At 41.9% G+C, this 23,515-nt stretch overlaps 1 long non-coding RNA gene across 2 annotated transcripts; it reads right to left on the reverse strand.

The window, feature by feature from the left end:
- Nucleotides 1-696: 696 nt before the first annotated feature.
- LOC140521587 (uncharacterized) lies at nt 697-19,016 on the reverse strand. Of its 2 annotated transcripts, none has more exons than XR_011972993.1 (4): nt 18,822-19,016; nt 16,738-17,634; nt 2,243-3,094; nt 697-939 (listed from the first exon to the last, which is right to left on the reverse strand). It is a non-coding gene; the product is annotated as an uncharacterized lncRNA (long non-coding RNA). The 2 variants fall into 2 exon arrangements; XR_011972992.1 differs by having other exon boundaries at nt 16,738-17,637.
- Between the last annotated feature and the right edge of the window lie 4,499 nt (nt 19,017-23,515).

A 23,515-nucleotide genomic window follows, 5' to 3' on the forward strand; every position in this document is an offset into this window, starting at 1 on the left:
ACATTATTTTTAGACAGTCAGTACAGAAATCTGTTTTACTTGACTATGCATATATATATGGCTTTGTTTTTCTTTTCTTTTTTTAGAAGAAAAGAGAGAAGTTATTGTTAATTTTTTAAAAAAATCCTAAATTTTACAAATGCCTATTGACTGACCCATTGATCATTTTTAATGACCACAGGGCCAAATGATTAATTATACGGACTGTGGTCAACAGCCTTCCTGCAAGAGATTAAATTGTGTGCCCCCCCACCCCAGTCCTGTCCCCTCTAGCTTACAGGCCAGATTCACCTGAAGCATTCTTTGTGGGATCTGCCTGCACCTCTGTTTCTTCATCGATGAAATAAAGTGCTTAGAGACAATTTGGTTTCATAGTTAAAGCACTGGACTTGGAGTTAGGCAGATTTGGATTCAAATCCTAGACACTAGTGTAAGCCTTGGTTCCCTCATTTGTAAAAACAAGGGTTGGTCTAGATGGCCTCTGAGGTCCTCTCCAGGTCTAGACTTTGCCAGCCTGCCCTAAAGAGTCATCATCTTGAGAGAGTTCAGCGCCCTTCCAGTAATCCTAGGAGCTGGGTCTACTCCATGATCCTTATTAGACAAAAAGTCAATAAGCGTTTATTAAGCCTTTTGTGTGTACTAGGCACGTAGTAAGAATTTTTATGGTATATTATTATTAAATAGCATAGTATAGTATAATATGAATAGTGTTTATTATTGTTAATATTAATATTATAAATAAATGGTTTATTATTGTATACCACCAAAAGACCCTGAGGCACAGGGAGAAGGTATTTACTTTTGCTGATTCAAGATTCAAGGCAAAGAAAATCATGAAGGACTTCACCTCACACTTCCATATGGACTCCTTCTCGATGAGCTCCCCCGAAAGAAGTGATGATCAGTCTAGGTCACGTGATGGTCGGATCTGTAAGACCACTAAAAGGATGAGAGAGTTTTGTACATGATAAAGTCTTCTGTTATGCTAAAAGGTCAGTGACCTCATCCATGGCAGACATTCCTTCCAAAGATGCAGACAGCAACTTATCCATACTTGCCCACCTTGGAGGTTTATCCAGCAGGCTGGAGGTCTTCCTTGCATTCTCCTGACATTGTCAGAGTACCCATGGAGCACACACATGTCCACTAGTTAACACAGAATTGAGGAGGGACTAGAATAAGAAAGAACCTTACAGTTCATCTAGTACAACTCCCTCATTTAACAGATAGGTAAACTGAGGCCCAAGGAGGTTAAATAATAGTGAGGTGGTGGCAGTGATGGTAGTAATAGTAGTAATGATGGTAGTGGTGATGGTGGTGGTAGTGGTGGGAGTGGTGGTAATAAGAGTAATAATGAGATGGTGGTGGTGGTGATGGTAACAGTGGTAGTACTAATAGTAATGGTGGTAGTAATAATAAAGTGGTGGTAGTGGTGGTAGTAGTAGCAGTAGTAATAGCGATGATAGTAATGGCAATGACAAACTGTAGTATACTCTATAACATACTATTATTATGCAGTTTTACTATAGCATACTATTATTATAGTATACTCTATAACATATTACATTAGACTTTACAATACTATTAATGTATCAATAGCATGCCAGTAATATATTAGTATATAAATTAATAACTAATACTAGCTAATAGGAATATTGATTAATATTATTAGCAGTATATTATAATATGTTATTTGTGTATAACATGAGTACCAATCATTAATACTCTTAATATTATAATACTATAATATATGATATGATGATAATAATAATATACCATAATAATACTATGTGCCTGGCACACAGTAAGGGCTTAACAAACACTTGTTGCCTTGTTGCCTAATCATAATAATGATCATAGTAAACATCGACCTCACAGGACATTGTGAGGATGAAATGAGATAATAGATGTAAAGTCACTTTGCAAACCTTAAAGAACCATATTAACATTTGCTATAATAACATAACATTATTATGATTTTCGGCCATTTTCTCACCCTTCCTCCCTTTGTGGCCCACTCCCTTGCATGTTGGGGGCTTCAGATTTCTCTTTCACATAAGCTGAAGGATCCAAATCTCACTCTGAGTCCCACAGAGGAGGAGAAAAATGCCAGAGATGTATTTTTATTGGGTTCTCCCTCTCCACCCCCCCCCCCCCAGTTCCACGTTGGGAGCCCTCTCAGTAGTTACATGGGATGTCCTGGCACAACAATGTGTCTGCCATCTGGTGGCTAAACTCTCACCTGGAATTCCAGTGTCATCGGGGCTGAGGAATCTCGCTTCCTTTGAATTCTTCTTAGAGCTTTGTGAGGCATTCCATTTAATGAATCCAGTAGGAGTATTACTCTGAGAAATATTGACCATCTGAATGAGCTTGCAGCTTCTCTTGCCCAACACATATTCACTGAGTGCTCACAATCTGTTGGGCATCATGCTGAGCACACAGCTAGATGCAGGAGGGTTGAAGAGAAGGACCACGCTGGAGTGACTTGGACAAGGCTGGCCACAATGTATTGCTTCCAGGGTGTCATCGACATCACAGAATCTTGGAGTCTCTGAATTGTTTGGAGTGTTGGAGACCACCTACTCCAAACAGTATCCAAACAAGAGTCCTCTCCTTAACATCTCAGAAAATCAGTCAGCCAGACCCTTTGCTTGATGCCTTCCAAGGGCAAGAAAGGAGAGATGATTCACTCCTATCCCAAACAACTCCTTACACTATGGAATACCTCTCACCATTAGATTACTTATACCCTCCAAACGAAATCTACCAGCCTAGCAACATCCTCTTACTGTTCTTGCATTCCACCTTTTCAGTCCAATCAGAAAAAATCACATCCCTCAGCTACAAGAAAGTCCTTGAAATCCCTGCAAGACAGCTATTGTGTATACCCTAACTCTTAGCCAAGCTAAACATACCCTGTTCTTCAACCAGTCTTCCCGTGGCATAATCTTAATGGTTCTTCACCATTCTGATCACTTTCCCCTGGGTTCTCTCCAATGTATCAATTCAAGAAGACTTTGGGCAGGTGGGCAAGTAAGCTCTTATTCTTGGCCAGGCACTGTACTTCATGAAAGAAGTAGGATATCAGGAGCTGGTGAAAAAAAGAGCAAGTTTGGGTTTTTCGTTTGTTTATTTGTCTTTGAATTTTTGTTTGTCCTTTATTTTTTTTGGATGGATGGGTGTAAAGAGGGGAATTCCAGGCATCTAGTGACTCAAGAATAATTAAAAACAAGTAAGGAGACAAAGAAAACTTTGAATATGTTTCTGGAATGTACTAGAATGAGTAGAATAGGAAGTATCAGGGAAGAGAAAAGGAAAGAAGGATCATCCGAGCACTTCAAAGGAAGACTTTGGAACAAAGAGCAAGGAACTCCAGAGTAATGGGAGGCAGGCATGGAGTTTTAAGCAAAGGTATGATCAAAGGTGCAGGTGCTGCAATGGAAAATTCACTTGACCGTGAGTCAGAAAACTTGGGGTCTAGTTGTTCTCCTTCACTCTCAAAGAGGACCAGTGATGTGGTAAGGGTGATGTCTTGACTTGGGCATGAATTAGATTTCAGTGAGATGACATTGCCGAAAGTCATCAGCCTTACTGTCTCTTCTAGAGTCATCAAAGTCCAATAGTACCATGTTGGACACAAACTAACTACTTGTCCTCTCTGAGATTAGATCAATTATAAAAGTGAGAGGTTGGACTAAATGAAACAAAAATCCTTTCCAATTTGAACATTCCATGGTTCTAAGATGATTTTGACAGGGGTGGCACAAACAGACCTGAGTAAGGTTTCATTGAAGGCTAATACAAGTCAGTTGCAAAGGAGATAAAAATACAGTGATGAGCCAAGGGCTTCCAATTTGGCATTAACACTAGAAACAAATAGGAAGGTGAAAATGTAAGAGATACATAGGAAGAAACGGATGGATTTTTTGATTGTTTTGGTTTTAGAGAAGATGTTAAATTGAGGTAATATACTTGGGATATGAAACACCACCGGCAGAGAGAAACTGAGTAGCAGGGAGGGTGACGGACAGAAGATGAAGAAACTCCCCTGAGTGTTAGGCATTCCATTTAAGCTATAATCTAAGAAGGAAAGTCCTGGTTCTGCAATCAGAGGACCTGGGTTCAAACACCACTTTTACTACTTCCTTGACCCTATGCTAGTCCCCTAATCTCTAGTTTCCTCATTTATAAAATGAGGAGATTGGACACTTCCACCTCGATGATCCTAGGGATAAAAGATTCACCAGGATCCTTGTGAAATCCAGGTGTGAAGTGAGAAGAGGACAAGATCAAAGGACTTGTTTCCCACAAGGAAACAGGCAAAGACTCTTGTTTCTGTCTGTGTATCTCCAGCCCATAGCAAAGGATCTAGCTTTCGGTAAGTTCTAAATAAACTCAATTGAATGGAATGGAATTTCCCCAGGAAAGACATTGTGGAAGATCAGAAAGGTAGGAAATCAGCCAGGTGAAACCTGTATCCTGAAAGCCAAGGTCACAGAGAGGCAGCAGAGTATCCCATAGGATCAAAAGCAGGTAAGAGGGTGAGAATAAAATGAGAGAAGGGTCCTGTACAGACAGAAAAAGTGTGACCTTGGATGAGTCTTAGACTTGATCTCCCCAGGTTTCACTTTCCCTCTGTCCCACCCCCTCAACCCCTATAAAATGAGCGATGATGTTCTCTTAAAGGTCTCCTTCTAGTACAATGAAGGTCATTCAATAATAATAATATCTCAGATAGCATTTATATACTGCTTTCCAATTTGAAAAGCACTTTACAAATATTATCTCTTTTAATCCTCACAACAATCTTTGGAGGTAGACGCTACTATTATTTCCATTTTACAAATGAGTGAACTGAGGCCAAGTGAACTGTCCAGGGTCACACGCTGGTAATTATCTGAGGAAGGGTTTGAACTAAGGTCTTCCTAATTCCAGGTATGGTGCTCTATCCACTGCACCACCTAGCTGCTGTGTTTCTGGCTATAGGGAAGTTTTTAGTGCCATTAAGTAAATGTGCCCAGGAAATGAAAAACTAGACTACAACGGTTCTTAGCCTTTTTGGGGGGTCCTGGATCCCTTGGGCCATCTGGTGAAACCTCTGATCCCCTTCTCAGAATAATGATTTTAAATGTATAAAAGAGAATACGTAAAATTACAAAGGAAAAAGTATGGTGGAATACACTTATCAAAACATTTTTTTAAAAGAAGTTCATGGACCCCATGTTAAAAACCCCCAGGGGAGTCCAGGGATGAATTAGCTGTCAGACAGTTTACACTGTAGAATAAATAAATGCCTCTTGTAGAACCTACAAGCCCTAGCTTAAGGGAAGAGCAGAGATGTTCTTTCTCTAGTTTTCCATCCACACATTGGCCTGAGGGATCCCAGGGACCTCGATCAAAGAGATTGTCAAGGGAGTGATGAGGAGGATGAGAGAAGAAAAAAAATTCCCCCTAACCCTCTAAGTAACAAGGCTATTCAGCCAGCTGAGCTAACCTGGTCATCCTTCAGAGGCCATGCTCTGTCCCACATGCCCAGGACACTCAGAAGGTCCCATCCAGGAGCTTCTGCTGCTTCTGGGAGATCAAAACAGGGAAATCTTTGGTCTGTGCCTACTAAGTCTGCAAATCCCTTTGTCTCCCTCCCTTCTCTTCTCCCAAACCCCAAGAAAGCTTCTTCCTTTCACTGACCCTCTTTTGACTCAACTTCTTCTGACTTAGACCCACCCACTGATGGGCTAAAGGCACCCTCTGACTCCTGCCTCCCACGTGAGACCTGGAAATACATATCATCACAGGCTTATACATCTGGAGCTGCAAAGGGCCTCTTAGGGGATCTAGGCCCATCTCCCATTTTACAGATGAGGAAACTGAGGTCCAGGTGGCACAACACTGGACTTGGAGTCAGAAAGATCTGAGTTTGAATCCTGCCTCATAATACTTGTTAGCTAGGTGACCCTGGAAAGACCATTTCATCTCTATTTGCCTCAGTTTCCTCATCTGTAAAATGGGGATAATAATAGCACCTACCCTCCAGGGTTGTTATAAAGATCAAGTGAGATTTTATTCATTTATTTATTTATGTGTGTGTATGTAAAATATATGTGTGTATAGATATATAGAAAACACTTCGCAAACTTTGAAACATTATATAAATGTTAGCTATTATTATTATTATTATTAATGCCCAAGGTCACACAGGTAGCAAATGTTAGAGGTGGAATTTGAACTCAGGTTTTCTAACTCCAGACTCTTTCCATTGTATTATATTCAATGTTTCTGAGACTAAGCAGAAACTGCTGTGAGAAAAGGGTAGAATATTTACAGAGAGAGGGAGAGAGAGAGAGAGAGAGAAAGAGAGAGAGAGAGAGAGAGAGAGAGAGAGAGAGAGAGAGAGAGAGAGTCTTCTCAGTAACTACAGGGAAAAATAAAGAATTCATGTCAGTTTCTAATCTTAACATGCACACACACACACACACACACACACACACACACACACACACACACACACACACACACTCTTCGTGCCCTTGGATTCTCAGATTCCCTTTTTGGTCAGGGAAGTTCAAAACTGGAGAAAACAAAAATGATCTAAAAGGAGCAGCCTCCCAGAGCCACCAACTGTAGGATCCAGAGCCCTGACCTTAAGTGCGGTGTCTGGGAGTGCCTCTGCCTCTGTATATATCTGTCATGGAGTGTCTGTGTCTGAGTGCCGGCCTCCTCTTCTCCCAAACTAACCCCAGAAGTTGAAAGGGGCTGGGAAAAGGGAAACCAAAGCCCTGTGGCCAGCCAGGATGCCCCCCACGGGTCTTGTACCAGACTCCCTTCTAACTTTCCAAACATGACCTCATTCCTTCCCCAAAGTTCTTTGTGAGGGGAAGCAAAGGGAGAGGAGAAGCAATGAAGTGTGCCTCTCTTGTTGACAGATGAAGGAACAAGGGAGGAGAGGGACATGTTTAAGATCACACAGAGGTCTGGGTGGGGAGGCTCTGAACAGGAGACTACAGTTTGGACTTCCAATCCAAGACGCTATTTATCAGGCCCGGCTGTCACCCCGTCAACATCCAGTCCAGGGACACCAACTGCAAAGACCCAAAAACCCATGCGAAGTGCTCATTTATCTGTCTCCACCCACTTATCTTCAAATGTAGGAACCAGGCTCTACGTTTGCCCTCCCCCCTACACTGACTATGTGTCTTCTTCCATTGGGGAATCTGAGTCATCGATTATCCAATACTATGTATTTATTTTGTGTATTTAAAAACGTTATCAGAGGGTTCCATGAACCCACAAAGATTAAGGACCCCTCATCGAATTCAAGCCCCTCATTGTACAAATGAGGAAACTGAGGCAGATAGTCAAGGGATTTGTCTGAGGTTATAAAGCAAATTAGAGGTAGAGCCAGTGCCTGCGACCCTAGTTCAGTGATCTTTCCAAGACCATTGGACCTCAGTCGGATGCCTTATTTCTCCTCCTGAGTCTCCCCCTTGTCTGCCTTTTCTTATAGTGCTCTCTTCCTTTTTTCTCCATCCTTCCGGGAGGGGCCATTTCCCCCTTCTTTCCCTGACATCTACCCATTCTTCACTCTCTTTTCTAAGTTCCATACTTTCTGCAAACATTTACTCTTCAGATTTGTTTTCCCTCTTTTCTTGTCCCTCTCTTTGCTGACACAATTTGCCTCTTGTCTCCACCTCTCCATCTCACTTCTGACGTTTCCTATCGCCCTCTGTTTCCTTTCTCCCTCTCTTCTTCCCTCTCTCCCTTCGTCTTTTCCTTCCCTTCTCTCCTCTCTTCTCTCCTCCTATCTGTTTTTCTTCCTCTCTGCTTGCCCCTCTCTCCCCCTGCTCAGCACCGCCCTTCCCTTCTTGCCGTCTCCCTCCATCTGTCCCTCCCTCTCCTTCTCCCTCAGTCCCTCCCTTTCTCCCTCCCTTCCCCTCTCAGTGCCTCTCCCCCTCTCCCTCTCCGCTCACTGTGATTTATTACTTGCCCTGCTGCTTCTGACAAACTATTTGTAGGAAAATGAGATCTGGTTCGTGCTGGATGGCTCCTCTGGGAGGCAGGCGTGGGGGTCGGGTGTCGGAGCCCCCATGCGCACCCCCCCCCCCCCACCAGAGCCTACGGCGCTTACGGAGCTCTTTAAGATAAATGAGCAAAATTAAGAGACTCACTGGGGGGAGAAAACACTGGATGGCAGCGAACGAGAGCCGATTGGTACATAGCCTCCTCCCTGAAACTCATTCACGTGCACCCCACTGGGGCCTCCCCCATCTGCCGCAGACTCCAGGGAACCCCTCCCCCAGCTAGCCTCGCCCCACTCCCAACAGTAGAATGTGATCAAGCCCTAGGGGCTCCTTTCTTCTTCCCTGGGACAGAGGCATTGGGAAAGCCAAAAAGCCTCTTTAGTAATGCAAGAGCAACAGATTGGGCTTGGAGCAGCAGGTCTCTCAGGAGGTGTCAGGGAGAGGGATGTATTTGTGTCTCTGTACAAGAGGGGCAAGAGAAAGGAGGAGAAGAGTAGGCAGAAAGCCATACGGGGTCTGCCACCCAATGTTCGTGGTGGGTGGATGTGGCCAGTTGGGTGTCCATCATCATAAGGTGTAGGCTACCCTACTTTACATCTTGATCCCACAGAAGACCCAGGGGCTCTGCAATGTGTAGACAAGTCCAAGACCACTATTGCTCACTTGTAATTATTCTATAGAAGAGCATTCTATGACCTCATTGGTCATGACAGAGGAGGTGAGATTCAGGCGTAAGAACCCTCAAAGCACGTAGGAACCATTGGGATATATAGTAAGAGTATGTACAAGAAGCTTGCTGAATGACCAACACCTAACATGGGGTCACTCAAACAGCAGCCTCAAGAAATGTTGTTGTTGATGACGATAAGGATGATAATAGTGGTGGGCAAGGAAGATGATGGTGATGAAGACAATCATGAAGATGCATCAAACAGCCTAGAGTTTTCATTTGTACAGAATTGTGATGTATTTCAGAGAAGTGTCAGAGAATCTCTGGGAAAGAACTCCAAGGATATCTAGTCCAACCTGTACCTATAAGAATTCCCACCATGGCATCTCCAACAAATGGACCTAAGCTGTAATGACAATGCTTCTCAGGTTCATCAGGTAATAATTGAAAATGTCATGGGAACCATAGTGGCTCCATATCTGCTCTCAAATATTACCAGTGCCTGCTCCCCCTCTCCTTCACCAGAGTGTGTTCCATATTCTCTTGGCTAAGATGTGGCAATCCCATCCATTCCCAGAGGGGGCTCCTGGACTGAGATCCAGAAGCCTTGAATCAGGCTCCACATCCATACTCTATTAAGATCCATTGAAGGAACTGGGAATGCTTAGCAAGAGGATAAGACTCAGAGGATATGATAGTTAGGTTCAAATATTGGTAAAGTTTTCATATAAAAGAGGGATCAGATTTGCTCCACTTGTCCCCATAAGGAAGGAACATAAATCAGTGGATAAAAGAGGCAAATTAAACCTTGATATCTAGGAAAATAAATAAACAAACAAACAGACAAACAAATAAATAAATCTTCTGCTAACTATTAGAGCCATCCCAAAATGGAATAGGCTACCTTGCAGGGTAATAGCTTGCCTCTCATGATAGGCGTTCAGGCAGAGGCTGGATAGTCCCTTTTTGGATATGCTGTATTGACATAAGTTGTGTTGCTGTGTTGGTCTTTCTTTTTTGAAGAAGATCATGACATCAGAGAAATGATGACATGACTTGCATTTGACTTTGCTTTGAGTGAGGGAGGGTTGTGCAAAGTCACCAACCTCATTTTCTCATCCTGAGCCATCTGGATCCAGTGACCAGATATTCATTAGGATAACTGGAAGTGGCCCAGGATAAATGGAAGATGGTGGCCTTTTTAAGCTAAAGCCTTTTCAGGTACTCTCTTAGAGGGAGGTAATGCTCATTCAGTTAATAGACATCTTTAAGAAGTAGTAAGGGAATGGCCCCTTTAATGAGCAAAAGAAAAAAAAATAACTAAACCAAGCTGGAAGGAAAAGAGAAACTTTTACTCTTGATAATTACTCTAAGCCAGCCATTAAGTGGAGCTTGGGCAGGGTCCTATTGTTGTCCAATCTATGGGCTTCAGAGTACACTGGGTTTAAGTTTTGGTTTGACATAAGTAGAGGCAACTAGGTGGTGTAATACAGAGACAGCACTGATCTTGGAGTCAAGAAGACATGAGTTCAAATCCCTTCTCAGACACTTACTAGTGATGTGACCATGAGCAAATCACACCAACCTCAGTTTCCTCATCTGCAAAATGAGGAGAATAATAGCAGCTGCCTTGCAGGGTTGTGAGAACAAGGAGAGATAGCATATGTGGAGTGCTTTGCAAACTTTCACGTGCTAACTATTATTAGTGGGGATTCCTTTTCAAGGCATGATTTGGAACAGAAGATTGGTAAGGTCACTCCCAACTCTCACATTCTGTTATTTGGTGAGCATATTTCATGTAACTTTGGGGACATCCAATGTTCTCCATCCAGATCTGTCCTGTAAGGTGTTCCTTTGGAGTTTAGTTAACAAGAGAAATGGTTGACATTAGTATGGTCTGTATTGGATTAGATGAAATGAGAATAGCCATCGAGTACACAACGTTTCATCAAACTGATTACACAGTTAGAATATTGGGAAGATATCTGCAAATGGGGTCGTTTATATTGTGTGGTAAGATGATTAGTTGGTGTTAGTGGTGTTTCTTAAGGATCAAGCTAATTACAATGTATGTAAAGCGAGAGAGGAGATAGCCATTCCAAATGACAGAATCCTAGTTACTGTTCTAGCAACAGGGGTAGACTTTAACATTTTATGGAAAATGGCAAATGCTTCAGGACCATGAAGGGATCAGAGGTCATTTCTCAACTAAATCAATGTAAGGTGACATGTTAAGTTTGAGATAGAAGCTACCTGTCTATCATTTGCTTGAAAGTGTGTGAGAGAAGAAGCAGGTGTGGATCATGCGCACATGGGCACCTCTCCAGAGGGCACAGAAACTGATAACTCTCTAACACATTTCTCTGCATAAAACCTGATCTCCCTGGCTACTAGTTATCCTGCTCATTACACTGTATTTATTTATTTGGCATATACTTCGTATACGCTTCATTGTGTGCTTGCTTGTCTTTTCCCCTAGAATGTAAGCTCTTGAGGGCAGGAATTGTTTCATTTATGTGTTCATTTTCCAGGGGCTAGTACAGGGCTTGGCACGGAGTAAGCCCTTCATAAATGCTTGCATATTGGTTGATAGATTATTATGGTAATATCTTGACACTATAAAGGGAAGAAGCATTTATAAGGCACCTACTATGTACCAGGCTCTGAGCTGTTACAAATATGATCTCAATTCTCACAACAACCCCAGAGTGTAAGTGCTACTGTTATCCCCATTTGACAGTTGAGGAAACTGAGGCAAATAGAAGTTAGATGACTTGCCCAGAGTCACACAACTGATAAGTGTATGCAGTCAGATTTGAATTCAGGTCTTTCTGATTCCAGGCCCAATGCTGTATCACCTATCTTCTCTGTACATGTAACACAAAATGTTCTTCCAATCTCTAGGGGCATCACAGTCTCCAAAGAATCAAACTGGTGGATGGCATATGGTGGGCATCAATGAGACACAGTATATTCCTAATGTAAAGCTCTTATGAAGAGGAATAGGGGAAAAGGAAATAGGAGGTGAGCCCAGTTATATAATAAAACTGGGGGATACCAATGAACAACCCATGTTCTTCCCTGGTAGCTTTGAAATGTAAAAATATGAGGCCTCCATCATATCTCTCTGGATGTGAGAATCTCTCTGAAGGATATATGGGAAAACGTGAACACAAATCCCCCAGGAAGAGAAAAAATGTATGGTTTCAACCACCACTGGTGTAAGTTATGCCCACATGGCTTAAATCATGGTTCCATTGAAACATTGAATTATAATGACCATGGCAAATAAACCTGTTAGTTCCTTAAGGATTTAATTGAATCATCCTATATATGAACCCCAACTCAACAGTCTCTTTCTTCCAGGGCAGGTGTTATGGCTAACATCACATTTAATTCACATCACCCCTTCACTAGACACAAATGCCACCACCCCTGAAAGCTGGAAGAAAAGGGAGTTTTGGGCATGGAGATTGACATCATGGGTATAGACTGACCAACGAATAAGTCAGTTGCAGTCCTGGATAGAAAGATATAGAACCTGGATTAAAATCATGCCTTTATCACTGTCTACTTGTGTGATGAGGGGCAAGACACTTCACCTCTCTCAACCTTAATTTCATCATTCATAAAATGAAGGGGACCAGATGCATTCTGAGGTCCCTTCCAACTCCAAATCTATGATCCTTGCAAACTGTTCCAGAATATTCTTGGCCATTTAGACCCCTCATCAGACTAGCCATCAGGGTAGTATTGGGTTGGGTAGAGGAGAAAGATGGCAAAAGTAAGAGTGCTATCCAGGGTTAAGATTGTCATTCACCATATCCCAGACCTTACTGGAAGCAAGCAGGTCTCTCCACTCTCCACAACCCCTCTCCACCTCATTTTATTAGCAAGAGAAAAAGTAGAAGGGGGAGGAGGGGGTAGAAAAGAAAAGAAATTAAAATTCCATGATCCCTTTAATACCTCCGGAGATTTACTCTGCATAATCCAGCCGTATTTTTGATAGGAAATTCATGGCTCCACTGTTCCCAGTAACAGAACGGTGATCTTTATGGGGCCGGTGCTCAGAAGCTAGCGGGGATGGCCCTCGTCACATTAAACTGTCTCCGCCAAGAGGCAATTTGTTTGATATTAGGAGTTATAAAAATATCAGCGCAGAGCCGTTATGCAGGGGATATTGCACAAGCCGATCTGAATTTTAATGTAGTGTGAGCAATAAGTACGGTATTCAGTGGGCCCACTTCCCACTCCCTCTCTGCAAATATTTAAAGAGAAAAAAAAAGGTTTTGAGAGTATTTGCTCTCTCAACTTCTGTCATTGTCTGGCCCCGATCTTCCCGGGATTTGTTGGCATTCACAGATGGTTTCTGAACATCTCCACAGGACAGTTACTGAAAGGCAAGTCAGTATAGTGTGGACAGACTATGAAGCCTGGGCTCAAACATCACTTCCTGTCTATATGACCATAAGCAAGTTCCTTAAAACCTCCCTGAACCTCGGTTCCTTCATCTGTAAACTAGATATAATAATGCTTCACAATTTTATAAATTAAAGTTTGAAAACTTACGTGGTCTCGTTTGAGGCTCACAAGCAGCTTGTGAAGCAGATACTATTATCTACTTGCAAGATGACTTGCTCAGGGTCACAAAGCTAACAAGTGTCTAGTATGGCAATCAAAATCAGATCTTTCTGTCAATCTGTCAATAAACTCTCATTAAATGTCTAGGATACAAAGAAAGGCAAGACAGTCCCTGCTCTAATGGGGGAGACAACATGAAAATAATTTATGTACAAACAAGCTACATCATAGATGCATTGGAAATAGTCAACAGAGGAAAGACCCTAGAATTAAGAAGAGTGGGGATAGGTAGGCTTCCTGTAGAATATGGGGTTTTAACAGAAATTTGAAGGATGCTAGGAGAAAGAGATGAGGAGGGAGAACATTCCAGGCATCAGGACCAGCCAGAGAAAGCACCCAGAGTTCCTGTTTGAGGAACAGAAAAGAAACCAGTGTCACCAGATCAAAATTAAATGGTTGGGAGTAAGGTGTAAGAAGACTGGAAAGGCAGGGAGACCTGGTGCCAGGACCAGCAAGCTGTAAAAAAAAGGGCCAGGATTTAGGATCAAAGGACCTAGATTTGCATCTTAGCTCTGAAACTTACTAGCTGTGTGACTCTTTTACCCTTTACTAGAACATGGACTCTTCATTATAAAATTAAGTGGATTAGATGGCCTCTAAGATCTCTTCTGGGGGCAGCTAGAGGGTGCCACAGTGCATAGAGTGCAAGGCCTGGAGTCAGGAACACTCATCTTCAGGAGTTCAAATTCGGTCTCAGACACTAACTGTGTGACCCTGGGCAAGTCACTTCACCCTGTTGTCCTCAGTTTCTTCATCTGTAAAATGAGTTAGAGAAGGAAATGGCAAACCACTCCAGTATCTTTGCCAAGAAAACCCGAAATGGGGTCAGGAAAAGTTAGATGTGACTGACCAATGGCAATGAAGATCACTTCTATCTCTGAATCTATGAGATTATAACAATGATTCTCTGATCCTTTAGTCAATGATGTCAATCTTAAATAGAAACAGGTGCTTGTTTACATAAAGATCCCTATGGGTGTACACTGACTTAGAAAACCACAGATTAACATTACCTATATTTTTCTTTATTTTATTAAATATTTTCCAATTATATTTTAATATAATTCCAGGGGACTCAGGAATGGTGTGAGATGCATGGGTGTGCTTGACACCTCTGCTCAACATAATACTGAGTCTCGTATGATAGGATCCCTACTAAGAATGAGACCCAATTAAGTATGTTAAGTGCTTGACGTACCTGAAAGAGTCTTATAAATGAATTATTCATATAACATCACAACAATGAACCCCAAAGTGTTAGAAGCCACATTACAGAAAAGGCTGAAAGCCAAGGTTCCACAGGGAATGGAGATCCATCACCCCTCCTTCTCATCGAGACTTAGTGCCCAAAATCAGCATCGCTCCCTTATTCAGTCTTCTGTAAGCTCTTCTCCAGGGGAGCTCTCAGTATCCTTATCCCCAACCCCAAATGGGCCCTGATAAACTCTAGACCTAAGTACTCACCAGTCATTCATGGCAGTGATCCCTCCCCATGACTCCATAGTCTTGTCACCCTACCTGACCTATTCATCTTCTCCAGATGCTGTTCCCACCTCATCTTAGTTTCTGCTCTCTCTACCTCTTCTTCTATTGCCTATCATCTCCCACACTAACTCTTCCCCCTCAGTTGCTTATATCAGATTCCTTATAATTTCTCTTTCCCTTTGATTTCCAGCTGCTCCTCCTCCTCCTTCCTCACCTCACTATTATCTCATCCCAGTTTCACCCCTAAAATGTATTAATACAGCCTGGCAGGTCTTCTAGAAACAAGCAAGTCAAACTCACTTACCTTTCCAGAATGAGGCTAGCTTCCTCTCACTTGCTGATCTCATTCTATTGCTTCCTAACCCATCTGTCTATATCTCCTTACCACTCTAAAAGTCCCTTGGGGTTCTGGTTCTGAGAATCTCTTTTAATCCTGCTCAGATACACTTAGTGACAGTTCTCTCTTAGGCTCTGTCGTTGTCTCTCACTGGCACCTCTAACTGACCCATGTTTAATCTTCTTTTGCATTTCAAGTTCCAAAGATGAATAAATAAATGGACATGTGACTGAATGAATGAAAGTGTGAATGAATGAAAATTTATTAATTAATGGATTATTATGTGTCAAGCACCATGCTAAATGTAGTAATACACAAGAGAATTGGTCCCTGCCCTCAATGGGCTTACTTTCTAACACAGAGAGACAACACATATAGGGGAATGAGCCAAAGAGAGGCTCATTCTCCTCCAGACCATGCTCCAGACTCTCCCAGACTTTCTCTACAATTTCCCATAAACTACTGCACACTGGAAGCTTAATCGACCCTTAGATTTCTCACATTGGAAGTACCTCTGCCCCTGTGGCTCCTCCCTGTGTAAGAGTGGCTGCTGCCTCTCAGAGCCTCCATTTTAAGGAGGATGCCCAACGTATCCATGTCTTTGTTCCTCTCCAGGCTGCACTTCTTACCTTCCCAGACTTTCTGGACAATGCCCCATCATGGAGTGCCTTCATCCCTTCCCTTTCTCCCTTTCCCTTTAGCTTCCTTTTGTGTGTTGCTTTACCCCATTAGAAAGGAAGCTCCTTGAAGGCAAGAACTATTTTTCTTTCTACTTATGCTTGTATTCTCAACATTTAGCATAGTGTGCTAGTGTAGACTTATTGACTTGGCTTGGCTTGACTTGGAAGGTTACAGGGCTGGGATGTAGAATCTTAGGGGAATAGATGGGCAGATCTAAATATACTCACAATTCTTATTCTCTTGCCTCTCTATACCTTGCAATGGAGATAGTCTCAACTTCTACTCCCAACCCTTCCTGAAGATCTTTTTGCTGTTTTTAATACACACATCTACCTTCAAATTTTCAGCACAGTCTCTACTTGTCCTCAGAGTCTCACCCCAAATTATCCCACTTCTTTAGCATAAAAACTCCTTCAACATTTCAAAGTCAATCTCCACTCCAACCATCATCTCCATCTCCTCCTCTCCCAACAAGAACTTGGATCACCCCTTGACATGATGGGCTGTCATGGGTGAGTTTTCAACTAATCCTGGCCAGAAGTAAGTCTCCACACCACTTACTAGCAAACTCCATACCAATCTACTTCCTCTCCTCCAAATTTTTCCAGTTTCACTTTGTGTGTGATTTTTCTCCTTAGAGTATAAGTTCCTTAAGGGCAGGGGCTATGTTGCTTACTTGCATTTATATCACCAGTACTTAGCAGTGACTGGCATATAGTAAATACTAAATAAATATTCTCTCTCTCTCTCTCTCTCTCTCTCTCTCTCTCTCTCTCTCTTTCTCTCTCTCTTTTCCCCCTCTCTGTTTTTGTAAAACACACACACACACACACACACACACACACACTCATGGTATGTAATGGAGAGAGCAATCGTTCCAAAGATTTGGGTTTGAATCTTACCTTGTAATCCTGTTGGTGTGCCTTTACTGGATCTCTACAACATAGTACGTGGTCTTTGAGAGGAGCAGTGGCTAAAAGACATGTGCCACCCTGTGACTCACCTAATTACAATCCTATTTGAATTTAGAGAAATAGTCCTCAGATGACAAACATCACTGTGCCTGTTTTCTCAGACTTTCTGACTTGACAAGAATAAAGTATTTATTAATGGCTTGCTATGTGCAAGCATTGTGCTAAGTGGTTGTTGTCCATTCTCAAAGAGGATCAAAATGATATCACCATGATAAAGTCAACTTTCGATGTGTCCAACTGTGGCTGATCAGATTAATATAAGCCCGGAATGCTCTACCACAGATTGGGCACAAATAGTCTACTTGAACATTTGAGGTGGATACTCTAAATCTGAGCATTCTGCATTTCCTTTGAGCTGTTTCATTTCTTCCTTGATCATAGAGCAAAGCATCTTCTCTGATGTGGGCACGCCATGCTGAGAGGTCATGGGCCAGTGTCTCCCATGTCACACAAACAATTCCAAAGTTCTTGAGAGAGACCTTGAGAGTGTCCCTGTATCACTTCTTCTGACCATCATGTGATCGCTTGCCCTGTGTGAGTTCTCTATAAAAGTCTTTTCATCAAGTTTGTGTTTTGCATTCCAACAAGGTGGCCAGCCCTGTTCTCTAAAGCATTGTGCTAAGTACCAGGAATACAAATGCTCACAAATAGACACAGTTTAGTCTTCAAACTGGGTTTGAAGTTGATGTGGCTCCCATGGGTGCTTCTTCAAGTGGAGGTTCCAGAAAGAAGTTCTCCAATTGGAGGAGACCTTGATGGGACCTGCCAGAGCTTGAGCTCCATTAGTAGCTTCTCCTCAAGGAAATTTTCTCAGATTCCTTCACTCTGCTTGGTAGTATAGGGAAAGAACTAATTAGTATGTGTGACCTTTGGCAAGCTTCTGAGACTCAGTTTTCTCAGCAGTTAAATGGGATTAAGAATAGCTACCTGCCCTCATCTCACAAAGTTGTAGTGAGCGAAAAATGAGACCATATGAGAGCACATTCTAAGGGTTATTCAAGTGTAAGAATTAAGATTTGTTTTGTTAACATTTTGCTTTACCATAAGAAAAGATTATACTCCCCAAAAGTAAATTCCCCAAAAAATAGTTCAGCAAAGCAATCTAATAACATGATAGAGGACATGTTACTTTTTGGGGTGTTTTTTGAGAAGGGGATCTTGCGGATCCTGTAATCTTATTGATATAGGAAGGTCCTTTAACTGGTGCAGTTATCTAACTGTTATACAATTCATAGTCTAAGACAGATGTGGAACGTGTGACCTCAAAGAAACATGTGGTTCTCTAGGTCCTCAGGTGTGGTCCTTTGACTGAATATAAACTTCACAAATTCTGTTAAATTCTGGATTGAGTCAAAGGGTTGCACTTGAGGACCTACAGGGTCATATGTGGTCTCGAGGCTGCAGATTCCCCACTCCAGCTGAGAAAATGAGATCCATCAAAGGTCAAATTTCACACCATGTCTTCCTGATTTCTAGGCCAGCTCTTTATCTACTTTTGAAAGATTGTATAAGCAATGAATAAAGAACTGGTCTTGGAATGAGCCAGACCTGGAATCACAGACACTTACTAGCTATGTGACCCTAAGAAAGTCATTTAATCTCTTCCAACCTCAGTTTCCTCATCTGTAAAATGAGGGGGACTGGACTTGATTGCTTCCAAGATCTCTGCTAGCTCTAATCCTAAGATTCTCCTCCCTGATGTTTCTTGCCACTTTTGCAGTTTACCTTTTGTTAACAGAATGGAAGGACATGTGCTTTGACTTTGAAAGTATGCTATCCACATTGTTCTTTGTTTTTTACATGAGTTTTGTCATAAGAATTATTATTAATGCTGTTTCCTCATTTCTGTCACCACTGGTTCACAAGACTATTCCTCCCATCCACCCCCCACCAATATTTCCCTTTCTAATCTCATAATCTCTACATTAACAACATCTTTTTCCACTAATTCCTTCATTAACAAATTCTCCCATTCACCTCCCAGTTCATGTTTGTCAACTTCTCTTTCTTACCCTTTCAAACTCATGTTATCTCCATTTCTTCTCCTTGTCTTTGTAACTTTGATGGTCATGTTATCTCACTGTGAGAACACTCTGTCCACCAGCGCAAATCACTGCCAATCTATGCCTTCTCCTCTTGGTCCATGTCCTTCCATAAATCCACCCCAAAAGATTTCTCCAAAATACTGGAGGCCTTTCCAGAGATCCTTTAATATTTAACAGCTTTGAGTACAAAGTAGAGGCAACCTGTTAGCTCTCACTTTTATTCCTGCATGACAGCTTTTGTGTTTACTTGATAAAGTTTATTCAGTCAATTCTTTCCCCCAAGTTGCTGATACTCAACAATGTGTCTTTCCTTTCTCCTTTGGTTCATTTGTTATTGTTTTCTGAGATCATGGCTTCCACTGATTATCAGAGGTTGGGAGTATTCTGTTCTCTGACCATCCATAGTATCACCAGGATATAATTCCCACAGATTTTCCACAAATTCCAGATCTGAACAACCCATACTCAATAACCTGAGGTCCCTTCCCCAATACCTCTCATAATCACCTCCAGCTCAAAGTCCCCATTTCCAAACCCTTTTCCATTTGTTGGAGAGGCAATGTAGAACAGTGGAAAGAACAATGGACTTGGAGTTGGAGGTTTTGGGTCTAGATCCTGGTCATGATTCTTACTTCCTGGCAAATCACTTCTCATCTTTGCCTTTCCTATAAAAAGAGAGATTTGGACTAGTTGGACTTTGAAGTCACTTTTGGTTCTAAATGTTTGTTCCTAAGAGCTCACAGATGTAGATGATCCAACCATCAACTAGACAAATATTTGAGTGCCCAAGGCCTTCTCAACTCAACCAGCCTTCTTTTGTCCATGACTCTTCAATTGCCTAACATGGAGAGTCCACAGCTGTTTGGAACACCACCCTAATGAATATTTAGCCTCATTAGAGATGCTTCCTGGACTGATACCCAATCTAGCAAAGAGTAAGGAGATATAGTAATACCCCTGGAGTAAGTTCTACTGGTGTCCAGGAATGAGAATAACCTATAATGACCTTGGTAGGCAGTATTGGCAACATAGCTGAGGATTTTTGGCTGCTAATGATGGTTATTTCAAAGCAGCACAAGCAACAACTTACTTATTCATTTCCCATGACTTACGCTTTCCCCACCATTTGCAACAGGTCTCACTGTTTTGAATAGTGCAAAAGGTAGCATCTAACAGAATGTTAGCACCAGAAGGGACCTTAAAGGTGGTCTAGTGCTTCTGTTCGTTAAACAGATGAGAAAGGTGGGGCCCCAGTGGTAAGTGCCTTACTCAGATCACATAGGTAATCAGGTGCAAAGTCAGCCCCTGACCTCTATACTTCAAGTTCAGGGATGTTACCACTGTACATCAGTCTCTTTGTGGTTTCAAGAATCTAGGATTTCTTTTCTTTCTAGTGGCCTAGGTCATTGAACTCAATTCCCTCATTTTACAAATGAAGGAATAGAGGCATAAGTGATTATGCCAAGGGCCAAATGGTTATTAAGTGACTGAAGCAGTATTTGAACTCAGGTCTTCTTAACAACTCCAACTCCGGCACTCTAGATGCTGACCCACCTAGTTGCCTCAAAGTATCCCATGAGGATAGCTGGTCATTAAGAATATTTGTGTTGGGAAAATCCATTGACCTGCAGCCAGTTTGATGAGAAGGAGCCTCTATGTGCTAAGCTAGCCTGGTCCTCAGAATGCACAAAGTATATTTATTGCTGGTTCTGATGCCTCTCCAGTCTGGTCAGACCAGCCAGGGCTTATGCTCCACTGGCATAGACTTCAAGAATTCAGCATGATCATTTCTACTCCATACAGAGGCATCAGAAAAGAAATTGGGAGGTTGTGGAGGGGGAGAGAGGGGGTTGCATAGATCTATGATTTCATCATGGGGGAGAGGGAACTCCTAGTGTGTAAATTCCCTACACAAATGCAGATTAATGACCCCATTTTATTTATTATAATCTTGACTAGCCACCTGATCCTTGCCCATAGTCACATAGCTCATACACGTCAGAAGGAGGATCTGAGCCAAGGTCTTCATGACTTCAAGGCCAGGCCTCCAGGCACTGTGCCATGCTTTATCTCATTGTTAATTGTTTCTGAATGCCTCCTTTTGTGCTTAGCCATCTTTCCAATTAGACTGTAAGTTCCTTGAGAACAGGTACTGTTCCTTCTTCTTCCTCTTTAACTCCCCCTGGGACCCAGAGTACTGCTTGGTGATCACTGAGCACTGGGGACTCACTGACCCTTTCCTTATCTGTTTCTCTCTCACCCCATCTAAGTAGCATCTCTGTATTCAGATCATCAAGCATTTAACCTTTCTTGCAGCTGTTAAGGTCTTTGGTGATATAGGAAGTCATTTTTCTTTTTCATAGACTTTAGAACTAGAGAGGACCTTAGAAGTTGTCCAACCCCCACATTTTTCACAAGAGAGAGGAGAGGCTCATAGGAGCATAGTGGCTTGCCCAAGGTCACGGAGGCATAAATGTGGAGTAACTAGGGTCCAGGTGAGGGTGAGGGATGAGCCCTGGGAACTGAGAGTTGCGTCTCAAATAGGAGAAGCTTCCATATTTCTGGGGTGTATTGGTGTCTATTGCAGCCTTGCAGAAGGGGTTTTTGTGTGAGATGCTTAATGGGGAGTGAATTGAGGTTCCTACTCAGGTGTGGCATATGCTAGAAGACCTCCGATGTCCCTTCCAACCTTGGGATTTCATGATTTTGTCAAGGAGTAGAACTAGACTTTGAAATCAGGTCTTCTAATCAGTACTCTTTTTCACCCAGTCTTAGTTCTTTAATAGTGCTCGATGTATCAAAAATATGTTCACAGAAATAAATGGTAGGAGAAGGGGTGAGGCTTGGAAAAGACCCTGAAACTGGCAACTGTCTTCCTACTGGAGAATAATACTTTGACTTGGCAAAATTGCTAAATATGACAGGGGCATATGTCAGTCAAATTGTAATTGCTTAAACAAATTGTCACATGAATATAATATAGTCATGAAGCATGCATTACGACGTTGTAAGAAATGTGGAATATGAAGAATTCAGAGAAGCATTAAAAGAATGAACCAATGTAAGGCAAAATATACAGAACCTAGGAAAAAATAGACATGGTGACTACAACAATGCAAATGAAAAGAGCCCCCAAAAAGGAAATGGAACACTGTTGCTATAATAAACAAGTATGGCAGAACAGATTAGAAAATACTCCTTTTTTTACTTCTTAGCAGAGATCATAGAATCAGAGATTTAGAACCAGAAAGAATTTCAGAAAGCATCAAATCTAACCGTCCCATTTTACAGATGAAGAAAGTAAAGCACATAGGAAAAACTGAGGCACTAAGCTACATAGTGGCTAGGATAAAACCACTGCTCCTTCAATGAGGAAGATCTGAGTTCAGATAGAATCTCAGACATGTACTAACTGTGTGACCCTGGACAAGTTACTTAATCTCTCTTTGTCTCAGTTTCCTCATCTGTAAAATGAGGATAATAATAACACTATTAACCCTTAAGTAAATTGCTCAGATATACAGCCAGCAAATATCTGAGGTAAGATTTGAACTCAGATCCTTCTGACTCTGAATTCCATGCCCCATCCCCTACACCACCTCTATAGATAAGAAACTGCATATAGCACAAGGTTTATTTGCTCAACTCTTGCTTTTTTCTCATACTTTGTTACAAAGGGTGGCTTTGAAAGATAAGGGGAGTATATATTTTGGAAATGTGGCTGCCATATTTGCTTGGAGTGAAAAAGACCTGGGTTCAACCCCCACTTCAGACACTTACCAGCTGTGTGGCCCTCTCATTAAAGCTCCAGTTTCTTCATATATAAAATGAGGCCAACAGACCTCCCAGCTCTAAATTTATCATCATTTGATTCTAAACAGTATTGAAAAGGGAGAAAAAAAGCCTAATATGTAACAAGGTTGTATTTTTTTTTAAAAAAGATCTGAGAAATAAGAAGTCTTTTGTTTCATTGCAACAAAGAAGGAAGGTCTTCTCATCTATCACTCAGATAAATCCCCTTCATTGGAAGTCTTCAAGCAAAGTTCATGTGATTACTTGTCAAGGATATTATAGTGGGGTTCTTTATTTCAGAATTAGCCAGCCTCTAAAGTCCATTCCCATTCGGAAAGTCTGTGTTGCTAGGAAATGATTGAGCCCATCAGCTACCCACATCATTCCCACAATAAGGAAGGACAAAGGAACTTAGCATCTCTGGAGGTGTACCAGACAGACTCCAGGACAATCTACACAAGGACATCTGCAGCAGATATCTGTAGGCCCAGGTAGAAGTCACTGTGACTCAGCAGATGAAGTGTTATGGGAGTCATTGGCAGGACAGGGTCTGTGTGGGACGAATCTCAGGGGTCATGGAGGAAGTGGTTTCTGAGACGTGCTTCAAAGAAGGAATGGCAGAATTTGGCAGAAGAGGAGGAGGATGGCATTTCATGTGGGGGCAAGGCCAAATGCAAAGGATCTAAGGTGGGAATGAGGAAGTTGTGTGGAGACAAGAAACTTGCTTAGCTGAATCCAAGAAAAAGGCAGAGACATAAAGGAATGTTGTTTTCTCTTTTTCCCCCAAATCCTGACACAATGTCTGTTATATAATCAAAAAAAATTTTGGGGTGTATGAATTGGTTTGAATAAGATTGGATTAGACTGAA

This window comes from Notamacropus eugenii, chromosome 1, assembly GCF_028372415.1.
Source record: "Notamacropus eugenii isolate mMacEug1 chromosome 1, mMacEug1.pri_v2, whole genome shotgun sequence".
Taxonomy (NCBI): domain Eukaryota; kingdom Metazoa; phylum Chordata; class Mammalia; order Diprotodontia; family Macropodidae; genus Notamacropus; species Notamacropus eugenii.